The sequence below is a fragment of the Adiantum capillus-veneris genome, chromosome 9, assembly GCF_014529385.1.
Source record: "Adiantum capillus-veneris isolate H3 chromosome 9, ASM1452938v2, whole genome shotgun sequence".
In the NCBI taxonomy this organism is placed as follows: Eukaryota; Viridiplantae; Streptophyta; class Polypodiopsida; order Polypodiales; family Pteridaceae; genus Adiantum; species Adiantum capillus-veneris.
In genome coordinates, this window is record NC_140939.1 from 103,605,687 (window position 1) to 103,613,329 (window position 7,643).

Consider the following 7,643-nt stretch of genomic DNA (forward strand, 5'->3'; position numbering starts at 1 on the left):
TCTCCAGTAGTCCTTGATTTGCAATCTCATAGTGAATTCTCTCACCCTTCCTACTTCCCTGTTGGCTCCTAGAAGAATCTCTGCTGGAAGCCCTTTGACAATGAGATTGTTCTGTTTTGCTGCAATTGATGAACAGCGATTGATGAAGAACCAATGCGCTCGAGGAGACCGCAGTATGCTTTCATAAGGGCACCACATTTTACATACTTATCAACCAAAGCATAGCGAAGCACCTTCAAGGTGCAAGCATATATAATTGCATGTGGAGAGAGGCCTTCCCTTCACATCCAGGCCATATCAGCGCAGAGCTTTCTTGCCACAGCCATGAGGGGCATATCTTGCAATTAACGCGCCCCACAAGACAACAAGAGGATGCCCCCATCAAGATCAACCTGAGAAGGTCAACTATGCAAGTGTAGTGCTCTTTGACTGGCTAAGAGCCCATATTCTTTCCTCATGTTGTAAAGAAGCATCCGGTCCTCTTCCAGCAAACCTGAGTGAATAAGCACATTAAGAAAAAGTGATTGCAATTGAAGGGGTGCTCTTGTGTCGCATCCAACAAAAAAACTGCAGAGCTTCCTCAGTCACCCTTGCTGGGCATATCCTCGTCTTGCAAGAAACCTCACTTCACACTCATACCAAGCTTCCTCGCCACAGCCATGCTCAACATATCTTGCAACCAACATGCTCTAGGAGACCACATTTTGCAGTTAAATCTCATCAATAACTTTTACCACATACTTACCGACCAATGTATAGCCATCCACCTTCAAGGTGCAAGCATATGAGATCACTTTTAGAGAGAGGCCTTCCCTTTGCAGATGTTGAAAACGGCACGCAAATTTCTTGCCACAGCCAAGTTAGGCATATCCTGCAATTAACTTGTTTTCAAGAGGCGATATTTTCACACAGCAAGCCCATCAAGAACTTTCCATGCTTACATAAGGGCACCACATTTGGCAAACATATCGGTCAGCACATTGCCACGCACAACATGTTACTCCAACAACCCACAGCAGGCCCTGATTTCATAGGTGATTGCATTTGAGTGCAAGCATAGGTGATTGCAATAGGCCTTCCACGTTCGGTGCAAACAGCATGAGGCTGCCTTGTAATCAACACATTTCCAAGTGCTTACATTCTAGACAAGAAGCCCATCAAGAACTTTTCATGCTTTCGAAGGACGTCACGTTTGGCTTACATATGTACCAACGTTTGGCTTACATATGTACCAAAGAATTGCCAAGCACAACCTGCGTAGTAGCAATCTCATCATAAATTCTCTCATCCGTGAGGAGTTTCTGAGTGGAGAAGATTATTTGGGCACGGTGTTGAGTTCGAGAAACTGTTGCATGGAGGAGTTACTGCGCACATGGATCAACAAACCGACCAGAGGAGAGCTGTCGCTTTCCTCTGGTCGGTTTGAACAGCTGTCGTTCAAGAAGCTACCGTTGTTCAAGAAGCAACGCCGGTTAAAAATAAAGATATGTCGTTTGAAAAGCAAACACATGGATCAACACGATGCCCTTGTGTTGAATTGAAATCAAGCCAAAAGTGTTAGGAAAGAGAACGTCTAATGAGAGAGAGAGCACTTGTGCTTTGTTCTCAACAAATAATGTTACCTTGTTGTTGCTTGATACCATGTCTAAGAGGTTGCAATCATAGCAATTTGCCTCTATGGACACAAAACAGCCCGGAGCTTCCTTGTTAGAATCAACATGCTCCAAGAGATGGCATTCCAAACAAAAAACTCATAAAAAACTCTTAGTGGTTTTAAGGCTACGACAGTTGGGATACATGTCAACCAAAGCATGGCCAAGCACAGCATGTTTCTCCAGTAGCACCTAAGTGAAGGTCTTGCATAAGGCCACAAGCCTTCAAGATGCAAGCATAGGCGATTGCTTGCTTCAAAGGCCTTCCCTTCGCATCTGGTTAAAACAGCCCAAAGCTTCCTTTCCACAACCATGGTTAAGCATGTCCTGCAATCAATGAGCTCCAAGAGATGACGTACTAGAGAGGATGCCTATCAAGAGCTTTTGTGGTTTTGTGGAGGGCACCACATTTGGCATACATGTCGATCAAAGCCATGTCAAGCACGGCATCATATGCTGCAATCAACATGTTCCAAGAGACGACATTCCGTGAGGGCATCACATTTGGCATACATATCAACCAAAGCACGGCCAAGCATGACATATTTCTCAAACAGCTCGTGACTAGCAATCAATCATGAAATCTCTCACCCATGTCAACATCTTGCACAAAGCCACATGCCTTCAAGGTGCAAGTGTAGGTGATTGCATTAGAAGAGAGGCCTTCCCTTTGCGGTGCAAACAAAACAGTGCTTCCTTGCCACAACCATGTTGGCAATATCTAGCAATCGACGTGTTCCAAGTGAAAACATTCTAGACAAGAAGTCCATAAGAACTTCTCATGCATTCACGAGGGTACCACATTCGGCATATGCAGTCAACAGTGTACTCCCTAAAAATGCATCTTTCTGAAATAACCCGCTATTATGGGACTGAGTGTGTATCCTACTGACTCGGTACAGATCCTACTTCTGAGTACTATGTTGACACAAACCTGGTGATGCTTACAGGAGATTCATCAACCGTGGAAAATGATTAGAAGAATCGCATTAGTGTGTGTACATGTCTATGAGAGGTGGCTTTCAAGTTGCAATCGTAGGTCCGTGCATTTGAAGAACCGCCTTTGCATTTGGTTAAAACAGTGAAAGAGCTTTCTTGCTACAGCCATGTTGGGCATATTTTAAACAGCAAGGTCATGAAGAACTTGCCCAAGCCGTATTGAATCCAACCAAGATAGTTTGGAGCTTCGTCGACCTGGACATATCCTACTGTAAAAACACGCCAAGAGATTTCATCTGACGAGAAACCCTCACTTCGCATCTGGTTAAAACAACTCGGAGCTTCCTTGGCACAGCCACTCCGCTCATATCATGCAATCAGCGCACTCCAGATTGTGACATTTCGCACAAAAAGCTCATTCAGAACTTTTTGTGCTTGCATAAGGGCACCACATCTGGCATACATATCAACCAAAGCATTTGCCAGGCAAGCATCAATGAATAAATTTGGAGAAAGGCCTCCGTTCGCATCTGGCTAAGACAGCTTAGAGTTTCCATTCCACAGCCATGTCGGGCACCTCCTACAATCAACAATCCATAAAGAAATTTTGATGCTTTGTGACTGCACAATAATTTGCATACATATCAACCAAAGGATCCCCAAGCAATTCTGCTCAAATCTTGCAATCAGTGCACTCCGAACGTGACATTCCACTCATCCATCCAGAACTTGAGATTGCGAGATATGGGCAGCCATTCCGCTCGTATCTTGCTCTCTACGCACTGCAGAACGTGATAATTCACACAAAAAGCTCATCCAAAACTTAGTCTTTCATTAGGGCACCACATTTGGCGCACATACCAACCCAAAGCATTTGCCAGGCAAGCATTAATGAATAAATTTGGAGAAAGGCCTTCATTCTCATCTAACGAAGATAGCCTAGAGCTACCATGCATTCTCATACACAACAACCAAAACATTCCCAAGCAAAAGATCTTTCTCGAACAGCATAGAGCTTCCATGCCACTTTCCACAACCATGCTGGGCATATCCTGCAATCAATAGTCCATCAAGGACTTATCGTGCTTTGTGAGGGCACCACATCAGAGAAGAGCGGGTATGCACAACAGCAGAAAGCAAAAAAAATATCGACGGTGCCAAAAATAAAACTCTCCGCATTGCTGATGAGATTATATTAGTGAAAGGTCATTTGGAAAAACTAAACATGTGGACAAACATGTTAGAATTTTGAGCGAAAGTGTAGCTAACAAAATAACCACAACACACCTTAAGATCAGATTGCAGTGCTGAGCAATTTATGCAAATAATCTGCTGCCACCTTGTTAACGCACATTTAGTTGAAAACATTTAGTTCCAAGCAGTGTAACATTCTTGGGGACTCCATGCTTGGTTTAACAGCAATTTTGAGATACTACTCTACAAAACTTGCCATACATTTTTTCTTCCACAAAAAAGTAAGAGCCTCACTCTATTGCCAGACCACACTTTTGCTTTTCAGGGCAAAATTCTCGAAACACTGAAGTATAAAACAGCCACATCAAGACCAAAAATGACAGACACAAATTGTCGGCAAGCAAGTCAAACACGACCAAACCACCGACAAAATAAACTACTTCCAAGAGTGTAATGATGAATCACAAGAAGCGAATTTCACTGTACACCCACTTAAGATACCAAAGGCAATCACGAGACCCTCAGCCATCAGTTCTTACAACATTTGGGAGTTGAAGTTTTGCTACAACTAAGATAGATATTTAAAAATAGGAACATACCATTTATGAACTAGCTTTCTAAAATACTTAATGTAATCATACACCCTCTGCATCTGCTGACAATATAGCAGCAGATAATTTCATTGACAAGACTTTCATGCTTCAAAATAAAACCTTAAAGGAGCAGCAGAGTTAAAACTTAGCATCCAAAACCAATTTGCATATATTATGCTGCCACAGGCACTCGGTGCCTGAAACCTGTCCCTCACATTGCTGAGATCTGCAGAGTCGTTCTAGGAATAGTAGATGCGCAAAGAGCACCTCCCTAAATGGACCACAACTGGCAGTTGCCCTCCTTGTAGAGGCTCCCAACAGCTGAGGGGGGAGGTCACTCCAAAATAGTAAAGATGCACTAGCCCAGAAGAGGGAATGGAGCCATGGTGCTAAAACTAAACAGGGAATTAGCTTCAAACTTTAAAGAGCCACACAGACTAAACCTTCAAGACAGCCTTCGAACTCCTTCAACAAGCAGTAAAATCCACTTGCTCCAAGATCCAGAATTAACTGTTCTAGCACTCAGATTCTTTAGAGGGTACATGAGAATAAAGACCTTCACACTCATGAAAACGGAAACATATATGTCTTTCATATAGACAACCCACAAGAAATCATTGGTCGCAATTGATACAGACAATTGGAGGGCAAAATGGAGAGCCTTCGCATTAAGGAAGAGTCGGCTACATTCACCATCGTAAGGACATCAAAACTCATCTCTGCAAGTCCTCATATAAAAATCCTTTACAACTAAATTGAGAAGCAAAAAAAGCCTCGGTATCCGCCTAAACGTTACTAGAAGGGCAGATCTGACCTCTCAAGCAGTGAGAAGGACAGCACCACCAGCCTCTTTGATCTTCTTCTCCGCAAGCTTAGAGAAGAACTTGGCTTTAACGACCAGAGGAGTGGGGGGAGCATCGCCTTTACCTAGCACCTTGAAGTACCCGAACTGAGTGACATCCAGCAAGGGCCCCTTTCCTTCCGGCGCAGACTTCGCAGAGTCGGGCAGAAGCGAGAAGAGCCGATCCACATTCACAATGGGACAGTGGAACCTGTTCATTGTCTTGTGGAAGTAGCGCATACCTACCTTCCCGAAGTACCCAGGGTGATACTTGTCGAACAGAATGCGATGGTGGTGCATACCTCCTGCATTACCGCGACCTCCGGGATGCTTTCTGTGCTTGCCAACTCTTCCGTGGCCTGCACTGACGTGACCTCTCTTCTTCCTGTTCTTCTTCAACCTGGTAGTCATGGCGGCCTCTCTCCTCTCGAACCAGGAAAAAGAAGAACTTTTAGATCAGATCCGTAGCTACGTAGGTGTGCGAAGTCCACACCAAACCCTAGCATTTGAGCGTGTCCGGACTCTATTCACATTTTGGCCACAACTGCAAATAAAAACCAGAAGAATGCATTTGACAGCCATTTCTATAGAAAATTTTGGAAAATGCATTTGACAACTGCAAATAATAACCAGAAAAATTCATTTGACAGCCATTTCTATAGAAAACTTGGAAAATGCATTTGATAACCGCAAATAAAAACCAAAAGAATGTATTTGATAGCCATTTTTGTAAAAAACTTTTGGAAATAGAGTGCCTCATTTCGGGAATGATCTTTACAGTATTGTTCTGTGAATCTTGGAGGCATTTGGAAACTCTCTATTTTAGCTTCATGCATGAATTTTCAATATATTTTGGCTTTTTAGCTCGATTTATGTGGGAACCTTTCTAAAGGAGGCAAGCTTTTTCCTTGGCCTGTTTGCAATACCTCAAAGAAGAAGCTAGCAGAGCAACTTAACACGATTAAAATTAATGAATGCCTACATGTTTGGTGTTCTTCCTCCAAAGCTCTTGACAATCCACACTAAGGTAAAGGGGGCAATAGGAGGCCATCTAAGAAAAAAAAAATAGTAATTTTGGGGGGGATTTTTCATATCTTGCCAGATTTCAAATATGAAGAGTGCATTGAATTCCTCATGAAAAGACAAATTAGATCACGAAGATTGATATTTTTCTAATTTTGCCTCAATGCTCTAGCTGAAAAAGTGTAATTTTGAGGGCTTTTTAGAGCGCAGAGACAATCATTATTGGTTCATATTTTCATAAGAAATATCTCTTTAAGACCGGTTGTTGAAGGTGAGTCCTACACAATTACTCGTATGAGAATTAAAGTTTTAGGTTGACCTTTAGTCGAATACTCTGTTAGATGCAAGAATGTGCATGTCCTTGAGAAAGATTATTAAGAATAGTTGTAGAATCACTTTTTATCCAATAGAATCCAAATGTATGTGTAATAAATAGCTGGGTTTGGCCCTAGGAGATCAACCACGGGAAATACTTTTTAGTGGAACACGGTTTCTTGAAAGATCATATAAGGATATAAGTTAAATGTAACAAAAGAAACCGCTTCCAAATGTGTAATGTTCAACATGTGGGATTTTTTCATTACGTAGCATCAAAACTTCACGGCTATCATAAGATGTGAATATTTTTAAGTAGTTTCTAGATAAAAATTGATTTATTTGTCTTATCCTCGATGAATTTGCTATGCAAAATGATGAGAAGTAGAAGACAAAGGGCCATAGCATTCTTATCAAAGCTTTTGTTTTTTCAATGCTTGCTCGCTTTCTTCTTTTACAGAGTCAGCAAACCCAATTAGGGCCTTTTTTCAAACTCCACAAGAGATTGATTGTTTTCTAGCACGATTTTCTATTTAACATCTCATGTCATTCCACAAAGACTGCAATATTCCATACAAAATAGCTATACAAAACCTTGATTATAATATAGAGTATAATTTAAAAAAATTAAATGCAAACAATTCAAGTGTCAAAAGAGGGTTCACATCTACCTTATACAACTGTAAATATGGAGTTTTCCCAAACTCTTTGCTCTTAAGTGACATGGGATTTTCTATAAGGAGTGAATTGTTGAAAATATAGGTACATAAATGCACAAAAGATGGAGAAGATGAAGGAAGCTCAAGAGCACGCAGCATAGGAAGTATTATTGATTGTGCTAATACAAATATAAGGCTTACCTTGGAGTGATGGACATAAAAACAAGCCGAAAAAAAAAACCTTCGAACGAGGGGAAAAAGTGTCCCAATAGTCCTAAGTGTGTTCACACACGTCACTACCATAATATGGTAACAAATTTCCCAAGGAGTGATGCGGTGAGCATGAATTAACACTCGTATATAGGGAAGTGCTAGACCCTTTGTAATCATCCTCACAAAGAGAAGTCAACCCGAAGCTTTTTGAAAA

The 7,643-nt window shown here is 41.6% G+C and overlaps 1 pseudogene across 1 annotated transcript; it reads right to left on the reverse strand.

Annotated features, from left to right (window-relative positions):
• Positions 1-4,947: 4,947 nt before the first annotated feature.
• On the reverse strand, positions 4,948-5,674 carry LOC147450917 (large ribosomal subunit protein uL15x pseudogene; annotated as a pseudogene). Its single transcript, XR_015189175.1, has one exon. The product of XR_015189175.1 is annotated as a large ribosomal subunit protein uL15x pseudogene (transcript).
• Between the last annotated feature and the right edge of the window lie 1,969 nt (positions 5,675-7,643).